At 42.2% G+C, this 22,360-nt stretch overlaps 1 protein-coding gene across 2 annotated transcripts in view; it reads right to left on the reverse strand.

The window, feature by feature from the left end:
- The window catches only part of agbl4 (AGBL carboxypeptidase 4), a 372,526-nt gene that overhangs the window by 111,075 nt on the left and 239,091 nt on the right, over positions 1-22,360 (reverse strand). The window lies entirely within an intron of this gene.

Raw genomic sequence — 22,360 nt, forward strand, 5'->3', positions numbered from 1 at the left:
AAGAACTGAGGGAAGTAAGGAGATATCATTTGTTAATCAAGCTGCTGAGGAAGTCTGACAGGTTCTTAGCTTATGAGGAGTGAATGTGAAAACAAACAAACACATAGAATTCATTTGTTTTAAATGGATTTGATTAGTTTATAGTAGTGCAGTGCCTGTTCCCGGCATGCCTGTTGGAACCGCGTGAAGATTCAGAAGAGGCTGATTGCTTCAGCCTCTTCTGGCCGCAAGGAAGAAAGATGGATGGAATAATACTTCAGGCTAACCCAGCAACGGGACACTGTTGTGACCACATCTTTACAGAGAGCTGGCTCCATCATGGCATCCCAGATCAAGCTGGTAGGACAGAGTGCAGGACTCCGGTGGGACGAGAGGAGGCAGACTCTGTGTTTACATCAATGCTGCTTGGTGCTCAAATGTCAAAGCTGACGGACGGTGATTCCCTGATGTCAAATTTCAAATTATCTGCCCAGAGAATTCACCGGTGATTCTGTTGCTGCTCTTTACACTATTCAAGTTCACAAAAGGCACCACAGGAATGCACTACTTTTTTTAGTTTTGTCATGTTTTTCTTGTGTAACATAAACGGACTACAACTGCGTTCCGCTGTGCAACCCTGTGGTGCAGAATGACAATAAATGATGCTTTAACAATTGCCAATTATTATTTAATGCAAAGCCAGGATGAACAAATATAAACTGATAGATTGAGAATGAAAATGAACAGCAAAACAACAGGATTAAATTGCAAAGAATAATAAATTGTCAACTAATTTTAAAGGTAAATTGACTGAATTAATTAGATTTGTTATTTTATTTTATTAGACTTGTTATGCAGTGCCATTCAATACTGAAAGGCACAAGCACGGTAAGAAAGCAATAAAAATGATAGATAAGACCAAAGATCACACATACAAAAGGATAATCAACTCGTGGGTCAATTTTATAGGTTTTCCATACGTTGATCTCCAGATACAGGAGCGCTCTGGATCATTTTGCATCACAGTTTGTGTCTGTGAGCGTCACAATGTTTCAGCTTTCCACTTTAAAAGGCAGCAGTTCCCACATGAATGTGATATTTTAATTATGATGAAAATGACACTATTGTACTATGCGTGGCGTGTTTCATGTTTAATTTAGAATTGCAAATGTACTGCTTTTCAGAGTGAAAAGCAGTGAATGTGTTTCCTTTCTGGCTCAAGTCTTAAGTTGTAGTGTAAGTGTTTGAGCAATTTAGAACAATTATATTGAGTGAAGAACGGGTCAGCACCTAATCTGTGTACGGCATGTTCCTGGTTTTGTTGAGCGTTGTACGGTAATTGTAATGCACTGCATGTTTTGTGTTGTGTCTATGTCTTCTTTGTTGTGTGCTGTAGTTGTGTACTTTGCTGAATTGTGTGTTGCATGTTGCATGCTGGGCCCAGGGTGAAATAAAGCTGACTGATCCGTGCACCTCACGGGCGATCGATGGGGTGCGGGACAGTACTGCTGCAGTCTACAGAACTTCTCTGCTTACTCAACATGTTTTCTTTTCACACTCCTCACCCGTCTATCCTTGTCTTCCTCTCCTCCCTCATTTAGCCCTCGCCACTGAGACATGGTCAGAGGGAGGTTGGATGCATGCAAGTGACTGCATTTGCCTTCTTTCTCTCTTCCGCTTTCTCTACTTTTCTGGTCTTTCTCCGGATCTCTCCCGTCATGTCCTGTCACTCACTGACTCTACCTCGACAGTTTACGCGAAGAAGACCAAGCACGGGGAACAACAGCGCTGCCGTCGGAGCTTTGGCAGACGCTCTGAGGGAGGAGGATAAAAGGAGTAGGAAGGAAGATGAGGGCGAAGAGGACGATGAGTGACTGGTGTGTTTCGGGGTGTTGGGAGCAGGGAAAAAGGTGGAATAAGGAGATAAGGAGGAGATGAGAGTGCAGGGCGATGGCAGATCTGGGCCTGATAGAGATATACGGGAAGGGGTGGCGGCTAGCAGCGTAGCGGCTGTGTGATGGCGGGGCTGGTTGGTGAGCTAGCGTCACTGGCAACAGATCAGATGAAGATGCTATCGGGGCTGTGATAGGAACAGGACCTGATAATCAACAAACAGGACAGACTGCTCTGCACCAACTCTGACAGAGTGAACTTCTCTCTCTGACTCACCTCTGTTTAAGGGGAGGACAGGAAGGAGACCCATAAGAGTTTTATGTGTTTGTTCAGACGCCTAATGCATCAGGTGTGGCGACGGACCCGCACAGAAATGCATAGTGAACACACTCACGTGCATTTTCAAACACTTGACGATGTCCCTGTTGGTACCTAGTAAAACAAAAAGCTAAATCACTCAGCCTCTCTCAGACAGAGGGGACGAAGGGAGAGAAAGGCAGTGCTGATTATTCCTTCAGAGCAGAGGAGGAGAGAGGAGAATGTATCTGCATGTGGCTATCTCAGCAGAATACTAATGCAGCCAGTGGCTAGCTATACCACACCCAGCCTTCCCACTGGAGCCAGATTACCAGCCTTGTCTTACAGCCTGTAAAGCAGGACAAAGAAACAGAAGAAACAAAAAAAAAATGTAATCTTGGGAAAAAAAGAGCGCAAATTTTGGAACGGGAAAATGATTCATATAAGACCACATGGGTTTGAAGTGGAGCACTGTGAGTAAAACTGACCGACAAGGACAAAATAAAACATGACATATTCATGTACACAACACCACACACACACACACACACACACACACACACACACACACACACACACACTGGTGCATTACTATGGTGACAGCCCTCCAAGGTGCAGGTTAATTCAAATACGATGACACCTCACCTCTTTACATATCGCCCTGTTTGGCTCTGCCCATCCATGCAATCCCACTTCTCTCTGTTTCTCCTTCTCTTTCTCTCTGCTGGGCAGTGTGTGACCTTGCCGGAGACTGGAAAAGTCCTGGCTATTGATTTTAATTACTGCCGCTTGTCCCGTCACAGCATTGTAGTTATACGCCAATGAAAAAGACACAGCCTGGAAGGCCTGAACTACAGGCTAAGAAAGAGGCTATATCTGCTTTAGGTACTATACAGTCATGCACACAAATATGAAAAATGCACTTAATCTTCAGCACAAGCACATTAATACACACAGTCCCTTTGGTTTTTATCTAAGCGTTAGCTGCTCCTGCTCGGCAGCTGGCAATTTGTTTTATCTAAATGGTACCTCCCTGTGCCCATCTCTTGGCGTGGTACAGTGCCGTCGCTCCCAACGGAATTATCACCGCGTGGGATGAGGGAAGAAAATAGAGAAGCTTCCCCCAGATGATAACACACTCACACATGGTTTTACAATTCAGTGATTACAGAGAGACAGAAACATACACACCAACAGGAATATGCAAAGAGCCGCGTACTGAAACGAAGAGGCAAACTCGAACCGCGTGTGAGCTACATCAAGGTCATTCCTTTGACAGCGAGCTGTGGGACAAGTTAACTGCCAGAGTGTCTCATCACAGCCTAACAGAATAAAGAGAAGGACGCAGAGCAAAGAGAGTTAGACTGAAAGACTAGACAAAGGCAGGGAATGGCTGACAAAAAGAGAAAGAGACAAGCAAAGCGACGAAGTCGGAGAGAAAGGGACACACAAAAAAAGAGAGAGCGGAGAAAGAAAAGGGAGAAGGTTTCACAGAGCTAGCAGGCAGCCTTTAGCGAGGTGTCACTTTGCTTGCCGGGGCTTCTGAACCATTGGTAGCTACAAACTCCCGCTCTGATTTTGATGGCACCGCCGTCTCTCTGAAGTTTTCAGATGAAGGTTTATAAATTGGTAGCTTTCATACGGGCGACATCTTGTCCATATTTTTGAATCAATCAAGCATAGAGGACACGCCAATCACTGCAGCTCTGAGCACTCTCACAGACAAAGGCAAAAAACATACAGGACAAAGCTCACCAGGCCTGGACGTGTCTCTCTCTCTCTCACACACACACACACACACACACACACACACACACACACACACACTCATCTACTCCCTTTTATTTTCTATCTCACTGTTGTCTCCTTTGGCTTGTCAAACCTTCATCCTGTCAACTGTTAGGAAGGTTAAATGTCTTCCAATATGTCTGAACAACTGTCAAGCTCCACAGATCCCCACCAGCTCATTTAAGGCAAATGGTTCGTCCGTTTGACAAACATTTAATACCATATTTCTTTACTCCCTCTGTGTTACTATACGCCGATAATTGAAGAGGCGATAATTCTTGGCACTCTAAACCGATGCCAGATGTTAGATGGACTGATTGTTTTTTAAAACACGGCCCGTGTTCTTGTTTTGCATACTAAGTCAAGCAGAAAACAGCCCAAAAATAATTTGAGGAGGGTCAAACGTGTGGCTATGTATATTCATGTGTGAGGAAATGTGCATGTGTGTGTATGTGTGGCGGTATATATATTCTTGAAGCATCCATCTATCGTTTTTGGATGCAAATCAAGTTGCAACAAAGATTTCTGGGGACACTGTTACTAGGCAACCCGTGCTTGCTTTGTCATTTGGTTGGCTTGCTGTATATTGTATGTGGTGGTACAATATCATTAGGCTTTACGAGAACGCGTCCATAGATTGGTGTTGACTTACACGACCAGGGGAGAAAGAGCATCAGATGCGCAGGAGGAAGTCAAAGATTCTGATTTGACTTGTGCTGAAGAGCGACTTAGTGAAACAGTCACCATTTTCATCGGGTGAAATCAAAACTTTCTGCAGCAGTGTGTGTGTGTGTGTGTGAGCATAAAGTCTAGCAGATGCACATCACGACCAGGGCTTATAACAGGAAATAGCCTGGATTGATGCCGCTGGTAGGTTCTTCTGGCTAGCAGCAGTACGGTTTCGCAGGAAGCAATAACACTCGTGAATTATGGACTTTCTTGTAACAAGAGAGCTAAGAGTCGCACACCTGTGGAGACAACAGGCCGTTAGCGGCCTCCTAAGGTCAGAAGCAGCTCTCTGATGAGGCTGAAACATGACAGAATAAGACACTCTCACATCAAAACACCCAGGAGGTGCACTCTCATCAGGTGGCCTTTTACGCTGCTTCCTGTTAGAGGTAATATAAAAAGCTGTTTCATCTCAACTCTTCCGTGTTTGCTCTGGTATTCACATATCTAGGTGAATATCAGAACCCTAATACGAGGTTCAGCGGCTTTTAGACCGAAATGAAATTCAAGGTGAGTTGAATCATGTCAGTCAATATCAGATCACACCCACAGCGGATGCAGCGCCTTGCAGTGGACATAAAAATGAGTTATTTCCAAAAATTTCATAAAGCTTGGACGCTCATCTAAATACAGTTGCTGTTTATAGGGCTAACCCAGGTTAGTCTGCTGATATGTTTAATACAGGAGTGGCTGTTTGTCTGTCCGTCCTTGTGTGAAAAACATCTCCTCCAGTAATTCATCTCTTTTTCACGTCACCCTCTCCTCATATCATCTTGTACTTCTCAGTCTGATTTACTGTCTCGTTGAGAAAAACATCTTCTACTTCGTGCCTGCAATTCTATTTTTTAAACTTTCTCCCATTTAACAAATAAATGTTGTAGGATTACTCTCAGGACTCTTTGACTCTGACCCAAGACCCTCACAAGTCTTTGTCGTGATTGGTGATCCAGACGCACAAAAGTAGAAAGAATTCTTACAATGTAAATGTGACTGTGCGCTCCAGCCATCGCCTCTAACTCAAACTCCTAATCTGTTCCACTCTAAATCTGTGGGAGATGTACAGCACTCATACATTCACATGGGACACTTTTATCACCTCTGAGGGGCACACAGAGATGAGAACAGTGGAGGATTTACTATAGCTGCTCTAACGTACCCTGAGATAGTGGCAACGAGGAAAATAAATAAAGAATATACTTTTTTCTTATTTGAATTCTCTCATTATGAAGTCTCCAGCACAGTTTTTAATTTGTCATGTTAGGCCTTATGCCTGGTAATTTCCTGAGAATCTGATTTAAGAAGCTCTTTTAATCACAACTGCTGTTTCAATAATTTGACATTTTCTAAATGAAAATACATTTATTGACGATTTATAATTTAAAGTGCGACAGTGCCTGGATGGACCAGTAGAGGGACCACACGTTTGGGTGAGAGTTGACCTCTCCAGAGGAAAAAGTAGAGAACTCACAAAGAGAGAGAGAGAGAGCGCTGTGCATTTAAAAAAAATAATCAACACAAATACTGCAGTGCAAAACAACATGTGTGTTCTTTCCAATACGCACACAACACAAACAGAAACGTGACTCCTGAGGGGAGAAACTGCTGAATAAAGCAGCTTGGTTGTAAAAACAGAAAAAAAGTTGAACATACACATGTATCTGATAATAAAAGACTACATAATATTGTACAATTCATAACTATATGGAATAAATATATCATTTAATTGAATACCCGTTTCAAAGGAGAGAACAAGACAAACAGTTTGATTTCATGGAAACCTTTACAAAACACTGTAACAGACTATACGCCTTTTCCGAACCAATCAATCCTAAACTGCAGTTAAAAAAAGTTGAAACATGCCCCATGTATATCCCAAAGGGGTCTCGGCTAGATTGAGCATGCTGGGCTTGCTAGTAGCTAGCTCCCCCACGTCTTGTGGGGCAGCAGGGCAATTAGCAGAAAGCAGATGATCACCGTGGCCTCGCCACTGTGGCGCCACTGGTCCCCACTGGTCCCCACTGGGGGCAACAGGGCAGGTGCACATTCGTCTGGAATAATGGGGGATACAGAGGAAGCAGCCATAATAAAAAAACACACACACACACACACACTCATCGAATAAAATGATGATGTCAGTGTTAAGCCCCTAGTGAGCCGTGGTGGTGTGTAAGCTGGTGGGAGTGAGAGGAGATGACCGGGCTTGTGTGTGTGTGTGTGTGTGTGTGTGTGTGTGTGTGTGTGTGTGTGTGTGTGTGTTTCTATGTGAGTTTGAGAGAGGAGAGCGAAGAGACCGTCCATCTATAATTGTGTGATACAGCATTTCCCAGAGTGCAACATTATACTCCCATCACATTATCCATGTGTGCCTGTGTCTACAAGTGTGTGTGTGTGTGTGTGTGTGTGTGTCTATGAGTGTGGACCGAATAGACAGACTGGCGCCAGACTAAGTCATAATAACAATGTTCCAGACTAGACATATGCACAAACAAAGACAAAAGCTACAACACGCACACACGCACGCACGCACGCACGCACGCACGCACGCACGCTCGCACGCACGCACGCTCGCACACACACACACACACTACTACCAAGATCTATGATGTGCATATGTTTGCACAGTATGGGTAGTGATCATGTGATCATACAGTGGATGTAACTCTATTTGTAAGAGTCCAGTCAATTAGTCCATTAGTGATGTTCTCTATTCCACAGCAGAGGGAATGACCAGGCCTGACCAAGCCCACTGACTCTTCTTTGTTCATTTTCTTCTTCTTTTTTTATCTTAAAAGTGAAATATACTAGATTCAGAGCATTAATATAGCGGCACACAACAATTACCTATGTACACATATAGTGGAGTAATACTGTGTGTGTTGTAATTTCAAGCATCTCCGCGTTTTGTGGACATAGCCGAGCCAGTCGCACATGTTTTTTGTTAGCTCCGTCAGCACTAGTTTGCACTGTTATTGCTGTTAGCACTGTAAACTGTGAGCTTCGGCCCAGCCGTCGCCATGTTGAGAGCCATGTAGAGTCAATAAAAATGATCCCAATCCCATATATATCACCTTTAAATGAATTCTAATGTGATACATGACTAAACTTAAAGTTAATCTTTAATTTCAATCTGAAATATGTCACAAGCTACAACCACTGTGGCTACTGTACTTTGGCTGAACTGTTTTAATTACACAATGATTTGTTTTAGCAAATGAAGTCATCACTGTAGAGATGACTGGATAATGTGACATGGTTGAAAAAAATACACTCTGATCTCACCGTGTCTGACTCGCACACTGAGTAAAGTCAGTAACACGGGGATGAGTGATCTAAGATCAAGCATCAGCATCACTGCAGCTGTATCCTCTTTATGTGTGTGTGTGTGTGCGTGTGTGTGTGTGCGTGTGTGTGCGTGTGTGTGTGTGTGTGTGTGTGTGTGTGTGAGGAATAGGGTCACACAAAGCGATGAGATCATTCTCTCTGGAAATTTATTCAGTGGAAGCAATGCAACACACATGATACATTCTGAAATCACTTTTTATTAAATTCCACATAGAGATGAGCTCACCTCCTGTAGTCCATTACACTGATCAGATCAATTTACTGCTGTGGAAAAAACTGTTTAAATAATGCAATGATGAGAGAAATAAATAATGAATTATCCTTTAGTCACAGTCAGTGTTGCGGATTTTGCAATAATGGTTTATTTAACCAACTTAGGCTTGTTAAAAAAAATGAAATAAATGTGTACATCTCAAAGGTCCTGTCATGATATTATGATACAACATAATTTATTCTGAACTAGATTAATCATTTTACTAACATTAGAAAAAAAGTCTACATTAATTTGTGTAGCTGCTGTTCATGTACTATGTTTATAACAACAGGTAAGAAAACATGATATGGTATAAAATAACTAACGGGACAAATAAAAAAACGACCCAATTGGTGTTTTGTAAAGCCTATTAGGACCCAGACTCACGTTTATTGTTGGATGGCGAGTTCTAGTGGACTTAATAATTATGACCGGAGCAAAGGAGGAGTGTCGTAGTATTCAGAGTCTGCGTAGGGAGGAGGTTGAGGTGGATGGATGGGTCTACTGGTGATATTACTGGTGAGTAAGTTACGTTGTTAAATAACACGTTAACTTAAGTGGCGTAACCAACCTAGTGGTTTTAACCCAAACCATGATCCTTCCCAAAAGCTAACCAGGTAGTTTTAACCCTAATCAAAGAACAACCACTTCACAGCAGTGTTTAAAACTGCGACCGTTATGTTTTGGAATGATGACATGTTGATCTCCTGCCACCGGTAGTATTAGAGGGCATTAGGAACAAACAACCTAGGTGGTCGTATACGAACACAAACTCTTCTTCACTTCCCTTGAGTCCACGAGCAATTAACGGTTCTCAACTATAGGTTGCAAGCTTTTCAAGGGGCCTAGTAATCAGCCCACTTGAAACGGGTCAAGATGTGAACGATGACTTGTTCCGAATGTCAACGCCTCGTACGGCAATGTACTAGTGCTACTAAAAGCAAATAGTAAGAAACAAATGAAGAATAGATATACTTTCCTGGACTCATTCACAATGATGATCAGAGGTGCAAGAGCAAACGTGAAACGATCGGTGACATAGGTAACTCACAGAGATTATATTTACTGAGCATATAACACATTGCTCAAATTAATTTATTATTTGTGTGATAAAAAATTCTCTTAAAATTAAGATATTTACTTCAATGTTTAATCTAATGATAATGGTTTCAGGTGATCATTTATTAGTCAGCAAAATGTGAGAAATTATGTCAAATGTCAACTAAGGTTTTAGGCACTTCATCTAAAATTACACCAGGACTGATACATTGTTGGTAGACGGACTGGCACATGAGGTTACTTTGAGGCCACAGAACTGACGCCGCACCACAGACGCTTATTGAGTGATCAGCATGCAAACCCCATGTTGTGACTGTCACAACATCAGTAGAATTGTACTCTCTATATCTCTCTCTCTTTCTCTTCCCCCCTCCCTCTTCCTTCCCTCCATGCCTCAGTATCCCCCTCTCCCTCTCCGTCCTCCCTGAGGGCCCTGCTGGCCTTGGCACAACGATGCCAGCCTGTCTGCTCGCATTTCCCTTGGCACAGCAGCGGCAGCTGGGGGCATGGCTGCCCTGTCTGCCTCCATACTCCCCGGTATATCACACATACACACACACTCACACAGAAACACACTCCACGTTCACAGCTTGCAGCCAGACTGGTGTCACCATGTGCGTGCCAGGGGTAGCAGCACCCACAGGAGCGGAGTGCTGGGGGGAAGGAGGGAGGAGAAGGAACAGGGTGGGGTGGGTGGATGGGCGCTTGGGCTCTCAGACAGCCAGATGCTGCCAATTAACTTCTCCGGCCGCCACGGGGCTGTAAGGGGAAGAGTCTGGCACCTGTACCATCCGACTCCCCACCAAACACACACACTCTTTACACACATACACTTTCTTGCGGCTGATGGTAGTCACGGCTCGTGTTGGAGATGAGGGCCACATGTTGCGTTTAAGGTTGGGCGACAAACACACACACACCTGGATCCCTGTAACTACTGGACTCTCAGGACCTTTGCCTAAATTCTCTTCTCTTCAACAGTATCAAAAGGCGTGTCAATGCACAAGGTGACACCCGCCATGTGAATATGACCCTGTGACAAAAGCCTTTCCCCTCTCACTCGCTGCATATACAAGTGTGTGATTGTCAGTGTGTGAGTGCTGTCAGGCTGCGTTGTTGCTTATGCTAGACAGAAGGAATTACAGGCTATTACAGAAGAGAGCCTGTGGCTGCAGCAGCCAGAGCTGCACTGCCCTCAGAGGCCCATGGCTCTCAAAAAGGCAGCCTATTATTCCCACTACAGCACACAGCTGCCTGCTGAACGGCAAAGATATAAACGTACAAAACAAGCAGGAATCCGCCCTATGATATAGCGCTTGTATTTTATAGTTTCATTTGAAAACAAAGTAATACCCATTGAGAAGAATAAATAAGCAAACCAGGCGTGCCATTTGCCTGCAGGATAGGAGACTGCCATTCACACTTGACACATTATTATTTGATATTCTGTAAGCCCATAAACATATATGGAGAGGATAAAACATGAACACCTTGCAGGCTGAGGATATGTGGTTTTTTATTGTCCACAAATCACGTGCAAAGACCAAAAACAACTATGAATAGATCCTACTAACCAGTATTGCATGTGTAGCTGAAGTCTGATATATTGTTGTTATATTTGTCCTCTGTGCCAAAGAGCTCCAGAGCTATTCAACCCATCAATAAGCCACACCACTCGGCTGGACATGTTCCTTCACTATGAACATGCACACTGTAGTATATTTTGAGTCAATCCCACATACACTAACATGCTGCCCTAAAGTCTCACTGTAGATCACCAAATGTGTATTAATCCGCAGCCTAAAATAGTCCCCAACAAATGCAAATGTTTGAGTAACGGTGGTAAAGAACTACAGTACCCAGCTGTTTCTCACTTATACTCACATAGTATTAAGACTTTTTATTAGTTCACTGCTATTTTTGGTCTTTTCCTGAGATTTGTTGAAAATAACAAAAATATAGATTGTTATACAGTTGTAGTATTTATTGCAACGCTGTATGGTATTAGATTCTATCACCACTGCTGTACATTTCAACCTTGTATGTTGTCATGTTGTTTGCCAAATATGAAATGGCTGTCTGGGCAAGGAAGCTGCTTATAACTGACATATTATGCCAAAATCAAATGAATACGTTTAACAAAATTGTAAACTATGATGAAAATGCTGAAGGCTCAAATATGCAAGTACATTTCTAAAGATAATATCAAAACAGATATTTTCCTCTGTGGCAGCAACATCAGTTAAGAGTGAATATTAGTCAACGTGTGGCGGAAAACAGACAACTTCTGCTTGTCAGCTTTGATTTGAATGAAGAGAGGAGAACCATTATATCTGAGTAGAATGTGTCACAGATAGCTCTGCGATGTTCTATCATAACATTTAATCTGAAGAGAACAGGATATGGTGATTATTGAATGAGGAGCATATGTGTCTGCACACTCCAGAAATCATTTTCTCTCCCAAACTTTATTGTACAAAATTCAATATCTGGCATGGATACACAAATAAAAACAACTCTTGAGAAACAAAAGTGAGAAAGAAAGCGTCTGACTGCTCCTGGGAGGAGGATGGATGTGTAGCAGAGCGCAAGATATGTCAATCTTTTTGTCAATATGAGGTTCACAATCTGACAGAAGATAAATATGTTGTTCACGAATGTATTTCTGCTAACTTGTGAAAGTAGTCGATCATGCAAACTGTACCTTTGTGTTCTTCACAAATTAAAAAACAACAACAACAACAACGACGATGGCCTCATCCTTCACAGCATATTCTCTCTCTCTCTCTCTCTCTCTCTCTCTCTCTCTCTCTCTATCTCACACACACACACACACACACACACACACACACACACACACAGACAGACAGACACACACACACACACACACACACACACACACACACTGGGCCCTGTCCATCAGTAGATGCTGTCCCTCGCTGTACTGAGTGACAGATGACTTGTCACAGAGCTAAACGGGAGAATATTTTACTGCAGATTGAAAGAGGAGGAAAATGCGAGATGGGGAATAGAGGGAGAAAAAAAAAGGGAGAAATTGCTCCATTACACCAGAGAGGTAAATCATTCGATGTGCTGGAGATCACAGAATGGCACTTACATTTACACACATGTTCACACTGGCACATGTATGGACAAGATTCTCCCTGTCTCTGTCTTTGTTGCTGCACTTTCTCGCTCTCTGTTTCACACACACACACACACACACACACACACACACACACACACACACACACACACACAACAGAGATCATCAGAATCCAAGCATGAGAAAAGCTGTGAGGCTGGATCAATGTTGGGCTCTGGTGATTAGCCTTAATTGAGGAAAAAGAGCTATGGGAACAAAGAAACATTATGACCTTTTCCCTATCAGCACACGCCGCGCGCTAATAAGACATTCACATAATATCATACTGACCAGAATCGTCTAACTACATCAAAAGCACCTTCTCATGGGAACGGTATGCAAATGGGTGGCACAGAGAGAAAAACAAACCCCGCGGATAATTGACTATGCTTGCCATGTTTTTGTGCGTGAATGTCAATTTTCACTCTCCTGTCGAGAGCATGCTGATTATTCTATCAGACAAAAAGATTGGCAGTGTTTCACATGCTGGTGTTGTGGAATGGCCTCGCTTTCTGTCTCTCAGACGCTCTTATTCCTCTCTCTTCCTACATCCTCTCTGTCTCTCTCTCTCTCCCTTTGTACGTGTCGGTTTCTGACTGAGTCAAATACCACTTGTCAGGACAGCGCTGTTTGGACTGATATGAGATAAGAACAGACCAACTAGACGGATAAAAGTTATTCCTCACTGCTGCTGGACTGGGGAATAAGACTGTGAAGTCCAAGTAGTGCATGGACCACTGGCCACAATAATACTGAGGCTTTTATTGTTGAGTGACAGAACTACAGGCACCAACTGGGTGGACAATTACACGTTTTTCAAGTTTGGAAATGATATATACTAGTGCAGTGCCTGTTCAGGGAATGGCCATATGCAGCGCATGCCTGTTCGGAACAGGCTGATTGTTTAGCTCCTGGTATTGATGCTTGCAGCGCTGTCAGGGGGGCGCGCACGTTCAGAGCGAGGGGCCATTTGCAACGCCTGCTGGTTCGGAGAGGGCCGCTTGCTTGGCTCTTAAAAGTGCTGCTTAGCGTTGGGCTGTAAGGGTAGCACAGCCCTGAGGCCCCGCCCATGCTGCTACACAAAGCGCTATTCGCTTGTTTATAGAACGTTTTTGTATACGTCCTTGGGTCCTCAACAATAAACCGGCCAAGTCTGAAGTAGGTTGGATGAATGATTCTCGAGATATGCAAAGGATACACAGACTTCCTGTATAGATTATTAGAGCACAATATGTCTTTGAAAATACAGTCATGGCTAATTGTATTAGCATTCATGTAATAAATGTTTGTTTTTTTAACTCATGAGAAAGTGAATCTATTTTCTCTGTGAGCTGTGTTTGTTGTTTAAAAAACTGCGTCCACTTAAACCACCTAAATTAAGAATTCCAATATGTTATTTCCCTGGCCAAGGAAAGTTCAATGAATATTTGAAGTCCCAAACTTGTGATGCTGTCAAGTAAAAAGTCTGGAGCTGCTCCATAGACAGTGACTGGTAAAGTGATTTGATGGATTCAGTTTGTTTCCTGTCTTAAATAAGCTTCATTCTATTGCAGTGTTGCACTGATGTACTCAGAACATCCCCCTGGGTGCCCTCAGTGTTGTTTAAAACATCTTTCGCAATTCATCGTCTATGGAGCAGTTCCACACTGCATATGTGATGACATCAACAATTTGAGTTTTGGCACTCTTTTTTTGGATTTCGGAGAGAGTTGTTATTCCCACCGCTAATAATGCTATTCGTGCTGCTTGTATTGCCCACACCCTTCACAGCGCACTGTAGTGCATCGCTACATCACTGTCGGGTGCGACAAACGTGCTCATGTCATAGAGGTGAGAGCAGTAATGTTTTTCTTTCATACAGATTTAATGTGGAGTTTTCAAAGTCTTTTAAGTACCACAAAGCTGTAAATTGTTCCGCTGTAACAGGCACAACTAAACTAAGAGAGAAGTGCCAATCACACACCCACACAGTCCTGAGAAGAGCTCTATTTGTGTTCACATAATGGTGGAGCAGCTGGAACTGGCCTCTCTTCAAAAGACACTGCACCTTTTATGGCAGCTTGGATTCATTTAAAGGCTTGATCGTTGTAATTCCGAAGGTTGGTGGTTTTTCTCATCCTTACAACGATAACTAAAGATACTCATGCAGACACATCTTAAGTCCTCTGGGAAAACATTTCAGTGTATTGATGAAATCGTTTTGCAGCTCTTTGATAATGCACGCACTGGAACAGTAAAATGTGATGAGAATATTGGGTTGCACTGTTGCGTAATACTTTTGTTACACAACGGCCTGCAGATTTTAACCACTCTGAGACTTGTAATGTGAATTTGGTCAAATATTGTAAAGAAAGTGGCAAATAAACATGATTACAACAAACACTGAGGCTGTTTACTTGACAAAAAACATAAAAGGGCAATGCTCCAGTGTTCTTGCAAAGGATTATGACTGAACAAAACATTATATTTATACAAATAAATGTGTTACTTTAGCCCAATGAATACACAATGTACCCAACTATAGGCTGGAAAAAAAAACAAAAAAGCTAAATGACCTCTAAGACATTTTTGCCTGGTGTATGTGCACTCACTATTTGTCATGCTAAGTTAAGTCAGTTGTATTCCAACTTATGCACACATGTATTCGGTTGTATATTGGGCTGCGAGAACTGTCAAGATGTGTCTAAGCACGCAGCAGTACAGTGGCAGAACAGATCCAGTGTAGACACTGAAGGAGGACTACAGCTGTGGTGTTATGCTGCTGACGTGCTACTTTCAGTACACAGCCGATCAAGACAAAGAGTTGTGCAGTGCTCTGCACTTACTATGTGTGTGTAAAGTAACAGAGGTGAAAAAAGGAGACAGGGGAAAAGTAGTTGTTGGCCGCCTACCTTTCATTTCCTTTCAAGGGCAAAAGAGCAAACTTCCTCCAAAACAACAATTGCAAAACCTAGTTTTCTGTCTTCTTTTTAAAAAATCTAAAAGTACTTGACATATTATGGTATGGCCAAGCTGAAGAAGGGGTGGCTGTACAAATAAAAAGCAAGCAAGAGGTAGGTTTAGATTGAAATGTTTGAAGTAAAAGAAAAGTTTCATTTTGTTAACTAAGCAGTTATGTGATCATTCTCCCTACTATAGAATACAAGTGAAATATTGGAAGCAATTACTGACCTCAGTGGCTATACTTTTCACCAACATACATAGAAATCTCCTGCACTTAGGTGTATCCGAACCATAAATAAATAAACCAACTAGTGTTTAGCCACAGCATTCATTCAAGGCTCATTTCAGTATAGAACCTATTGAAAGTGGCAGCTTATTAAGTTAATACTCTTTGAAGATGAGATTTCTTAGAAATTGGTTCTTGCTTTAATCAAACAGGTGCCTCTGAGAAATGGTAAGGGTTAATGTGAATATGGTCCATCTTCCACACACACACACACACACACACACACACACACACACTCACAAATCTAACCCTCCACAAGACTAAAACTTGCGTTTGTTACGTTTCTTCCCCAGTTTTCATTTTGTTCTCACTCTTACACACTGACACACACCCACACAATCATGCACACACACACACACACACACACACACACACACACACACACACACACACACACACACACACACACACAAAGCGATTATCACCAAAGGTGCGTATGCCGGCTTGTAGCTGTTCCCACAGGGAAAATGGCTGTACAGCCTCTCCACTCTCATTTTTCATTGTCTGCTTATGATGCCCCATGTGTGCACACCGACTTTCATTTAACCCCTCACAACACAAACACAAACACACGCACATGCATGTAGGATGCCGACCCCCCATTCCCTTTCTGTCTCCATCTCTTTCTCTCTCACACTTGCACGCAAACGGCTTCTCTCTGCACTGTTTTTATTGCAGCAGCTAAAAGGAAGCTGTATAGGCGTGTCCCCCACATGCTGCAGCCACACAGTGAGCTGATCTTTCTGCAACCAGTGCTCTTTGCCTAGTCTGAGATACATGGCTCCAGGAAAAGTAGTAGAACATCCAGGGCTGGGGTCAAGTCAGCTGAGTCGGTAAATTCAAATAATATATCAAATGGGCATGTTGGAGTATTTCATTCCTTATTTCCATTTTTTTATTGTTTTATTTTGCAAAACTGCCCCAAGGTGAAAGAAACATTTTTACTTGCCTGGAGAAATCACCTGCAGAAGAGCACCCATGAGGCTGGTGGGGATTCAGGGTCTCATGCTCAAGGACAATACAGCAAAGTGAACACCTGACAACATAAGGGGGGGGGGGGGGGGGGGGGCTGAAGGTCTCCTTACTCACTGGACCACACTGCTGTTCTAAATGATGCTGCACATCCATCCAACTACATCACGAATGTAAAGGATTGTTTGTGCTGAAGTTGCGACAAATTTCTGTTTAAAACTCTATCATGTCTTTTTATATATATATATATATATATATATATATGTACACAGTAGTCGAATGTTTACTTCGTTCAGCTTGTTTTTGCACTGACAGCAATGAAAAACCGGAGTCATATTTCTTGTGTGTGAACACATACTTGGCCAATAAAGCTGATTCTGATTTGCTCTCTGACATGTAGGCCACTAGCCTGTCCTAACGCGTCTAACTCAGTGAAGTTGTTATCTGTGTTTTGGGCTGTTCCTGGTCTAATTTAACTTCAAATTAATTGAACTAATTAAAATTTCCATTGCTTAGGTCATTGTTGTTATGGATTTTCTGTGCTAAACTAGTTAGAAGTGAAATGCTTTAAAGTTGGCAAATACAAAGACTTACAATTACAACGAATAATAAAAATGGGAATAGCAGGGAATCTTGAACAGCGGGACGTGATTTAAATGTCTGCACAGCAAAAAAAATGATGCCCGACGAATAAACTGTTCCGAAGAGCGGATTAGTGCGCTCAAAGTGCTGCAGAAGAGCTGTGGAGACAGATCTCTCCTGTACATGTAAAAAACATGTTTTTACTGAAACATGTTCACTGAAAAGCCTTTCAGGGAGAAAGGAATTTATTACGCTTCTATTTACAGTATAGAGGTTAAAGACAGACTAATGGTAAACTAGTTTTGTCTTCACCAAGATCAGTATTATTGTGCAATAATATACACACACACACACACACACACACACACACACACACACAGTGTGTTAAAAGCTATCATTTGCTTTGACTGCAATAGAGCAAAATAAATACATTCATATTCTTTGGTTTTCAACTTGAGATCTGTTGGATACGAGTGTAGCAATATCATCTTAGAGTCTAATGGAATTTTGTTGATCACCTCCCTCCAGAATTTGTTGATTTTGTCACACTCCCCAGCAGTGAACAGTGTTCCTCGAGCATCGTTATATTTAAAACAAGTGTCAGGAATATACTGTTATACTTATTCCATTTGACAGGGTGCCTACTCACAGGCTTTGTTCTAAATTATTATTTGAAATGTCCTCCTTTAAATCTGCCCTCCATACCATCCATCAAGTGTGGATACTGAGGTCTCATTAGAACCAGATCCGAGTCGGTTGTATATTAATGAAATCAAACCATGACCATTTTTTGTACAAATTTCTTCTAAGGATGAAAGTGCAGAACTTACCAATGACTGTTTTTGCATGAACAAGATACAACTCCTCAACTGCAGCAATTTAAAGAAATGCTTGTTGTGTTATAAGAGAGATTTCCTTAAAGGTTATTACGATATTAGTTTTTTATAAAAGTCAAATATTTGACTTCGCCCTGTCTTTGCCAATATCTGGAACCCAGCAACTTGCCTGGTTTAGTAAAACATTGTCCCAAATTGGACTAAATTGTGGAGTTGTATATATTCATATATTTATTTACTAATACCATGCGTTAAGCATATTCAGCACTACAGGGTGGGCAGTATGTACTCATAGATACAAATGCAAAGGTATCTGACCGGAGCGTGACTATATCCATCCATGACGGAACATTATAGTTCTCAACTGTGCTGCCAAATAGCATCAATTAAGATTTGGACACTTCAACCTTCCTGTAGCAAATACAGATATAAACAGAGACATGTAAACTCTAGGGCGCTTCTTGTTCCACATACATTTTGATGTAATTCTCACAAATATTTCTTCAGGTGATGCTAAAGGGATATTTTCAAAGAAATAAATGAATTTATGTAATATGTTCATCTTTACTTAGTTTATTCTCCTAATCAAAGAAATAGGCAAAGCCTTCCGTCTTTTGGAATCAATTTTATATCAAGAGATTTTACTGAACAGGCAAATCAGATCTAAGAGTGTGGAGGTATTTTAGGATTCTGTGCTCTCTGTTACCAATTTGAATCCCCTGTATTTGCCTGTTAGCTCTAATTGCTATTGCTAATGTTTCTATAGCTAGAACAAACGGAAGCGGTGATGAAGACGAACCTTGAGGACAGCCTCTTGTGATATTAAAGGGTTAGTGCCTCAGCTATATGGTTGAGTTGTAATAATTGAATCCAATTACATAAAGTTTCTGCTAATCCAAAGCGAGCAATGATGTCAAAAGATAGGTCCATTCTATCCTATCGAAGGCATCCAGAGAGAAAAGAGCCTCGCCACTTTCTCCCTTTAGCTTACAAAGGACATTATAAAACCCCTGTCTTTCCTTCATGATGATAACCCCTAACAATACATGAAAGTACAAACTCTATATATACAGATTGTTTAGATTCTCACATTTAGTATTTGTTTGACCTGGTTTTAGAAGGAGAATAATCAAAGTGTAATAAGGCAGAAAAGAAGTAATTTACAATACGTGTTTATACTGGCTTATTGCATGTTTTAGAATATATTGTTTTTAGGCAGACATATTTTAGAGCTTATTCTGCTCTTTGATTCGTGCAATCAAACATTAATCACGAATCCCCTGCACCTGCATGAGACTTTCTTGGAGTGATGGACAATTGACAGAGCCAATCCCTGGTGAGCAGGGCGGCAATGGAGCCCACTGGCGTGGCCGCAAGAGAGGACTTTTACAGGTATAGTGGAGCTGCACAAGGGAAGCACCGGAAGGACGAAGCAGAGGAAGCAGAGGAAGCAGAGGAACCAGAGGAACCAGAGGAACCAGAGGAACCAGAGGATGGGAGCAAGAGTTCAACAAGATGGCGAACAGAAAGTCCAAAGTGTTACAACGCGACACAAGGGCAGCGAGAGAAAGAGGCTCTATTTTGGGTGAAGATGATCACGAGAGTGAGGGAGGATCTGCAAAGCGTTTATTTTTTTTAACAAATATATGGATATATTTCTTTTCTTTTTTATATTGTGTAAGTGTACATGGCAAATAAAATGTTCCATGTATTTTCAAGAATATTTAAAGCCCCAGGACCCCCTACAATAATTAATCAAGTAGAAAGTAAAAATAAAATCCTACATCCGTTTAAGTTTAGTATTTTGTGCCTGCGGCAAAGTCTGAACTTATACTACACCTGCTCTGCTGCCCTTTTCCTGCCATCATGATGTGAATACGTTAACATGTACTGGTGTGTTTGTATGCGTGTGTGTGTCTGTGTGTGTGTGTGTGTGTGCCTGCATGTGTGTACTGATTGATGCCTTCCAGGGCAGTTGTGTGATTGAAACACCTCCTCACCATAAAGCTGTCGTGCGTGTGATGGAGTTGCAGGGTCATTTTATGCATCACACCTGTCCCCCTTCCTCCCCACGCTGACACCCAATCAAATAGGAAAATGGGCATATATGTTTTCCTGGCCTTGAGTGGAGGGTTAGATTTGTGTGTGTGTGTGTGTGTGTGTGTGTGTGTGTGTGTGTGTGTGTGTGTGTGTGTGTGTGTGTGTGTGTGTGCGTGCGCGTGTGCAGGAGGGAGATGCAAGTTCATGTGTGAGTAGGACAGAGAAAGAAAGATTAAGAGAGGAACGGGTATCAGACAAATACAGAGCAGAGACTATTTAGCCCTTAAATACTTTTTATGTACAAAATAAAAAATTCATTTATGGTCTTTTCTCTAACTATTTTAGATCACACAAACACACACAGTGGTGAAAAGTAACTATTAACACAAGTATTGCATTTAAATGCATTTTGAGGTACTTGTGCTTCACGTATCTTTATTGTACGCTAATGCTGCTCATTCACTGCTTTCATGTTCCAGCTATAGTAGCCTTTTGTAGTCTTTTGTAACTTATATCAACATGTATGCATGCATGTAAATGGCTGAGTAGGGGTGCTTTGACTTGACAATTAGCTTATAAAGAAAAAAGCAAAAGTGTCCGTCCTGACTCAACTAGTGATGAAATCACAACCATTCAGTCATACTCACATTTCCATCACCGTGACAGGACATTTGACTGCTTATCCTATGATCTTACACTGTACTGTAAGAAAGAGCACACCTGCGTGCTGCAGGAACATTTGGGAAACCAGCCCCAGTTCTAAAAATAGCCCAGAAGGGCCCTTAAAATAATGACCCTGGCTGGCTGCCGTAGTCTAAGGCTGGCAAGACAAACGACATCCATTCCTGCTCGGTGCCTTTAATCAGCTTGTGATAATTAACGCCACACTCCATTGGCCAAACAAATATCTTTGTCAAGGTGCTTGTTGCTGTACAAGTTCTTCTCCTGTTCTCTCAGACAAGATAACAAGCAGTCTTTAATTGCCTTATTTTGTGTAGTAGCAGTATTATAGACTTTTACCCCGCGCTGTTGGCCGCGGTAGTCACAACTCTTGTTTCCCTCGCTTCCCCCCCCCCTCTTTCCCTCCTTCCCAACCAGTACATAAAATATTTCATCATGTTTGGCTGGTGGGCAGTGGTAGCGGCATCAGACTTTAATAAAGTGAACGACCTTGTGGGATTGCAGAGGGGATAGATTAAGTTTGCCTTCCCTATTGGCTGAAGCAGCAACCTCTGTGGGGTTTCTTATCTGGAGCTTTACTTAATTACCTGCTTTAATTCTAACATTCTCTAAAATGACCCCTCACCACGATGAGACAAGCTGTTTTAATTAAACAAATGAATACTTCGCTTATCGGGTGGGATCAGAGCTCTCGTTTGTCACAGTAACAGTTAAGGATGCCGCCGATGATCGCGTTATCTGGGACTTGGCCTGGGTTTCACCACACGCAGAGGAAGGAGCGGCCGATGCTATCTGGCTACTGTATGTGGCACTGTAGAGATATGGGAGATTACAAACAGGCCCATTAAATATAGCAGACATGTCCACTTAGTCACATCGTAATCTGATGAGCTTCATAATGTAGCTATACGTCCCTTATTTTGTTGGTAAAAAGGTTTGTAGCCCGAGGCCGGAAAATGTCTGAGGGAGGAGGGGAGAAACAAATCGTAATAAATAAACACGAGCAAAAAGGAAGCGTACAACAAACCAAAAGAAAACCCCAAATAGTCCAGCCGCTATTCCCAAAGTCGCTGACACTGGCCGGCTTGTTTATGGTAGTTATATAACAATATTTTAGAGTGTGCAGAGGGTTCCTGTGCAGCGCTGCCTGACCAAATTTAATGGGAGAAGTGTCAGAGAAGCCATTACACCAGCAGGGGCAGGCACAGCCCTATTACATATGGCTGCTGGCTGCTAATGTGTATTAGCAGGAGACAGAGGAAGCAAGGTGAAGATAAGTGATTTTGCAGTAACTGGCTAAGTAGGACAAAGGAGGGAGGGAGTGTGTTAGGGAGAGTGAGACAAAGAAAGGAGACCAGGGATGGACACTACTAAGACCAGAATGAAAACCGTTTTGGGGTTACCTATTGGCAGTGTTGAGGTGCAAAGACGTGGATGTGTAAAAAAAAAACGAGACCCTACTGTGAAACCTTAAGGTCACAAGTAGAGTCTCCGGGCTCTACTCTGCCCATCAACAGCTATCTGTAATGTCACCG

The sequence above is a fragment of the Cebidichthys violaceus genome, unplaced genomic scaffold, assembly GCF_023349555.1.
Source record: "Cebidichthys violaceus isolate CVI_PGR_0920_01 unplaced genomic scaffold, fCebVio1.0.p SCAF_13, whole genome shotgun sequence".
NCBI classification, from domain to species: Eukaryota; Metazoa; Chordata; class Actinopteri; order Perciformes; family Stichaeidae; genus Cebidichthys; species Cebidichthys violaceus.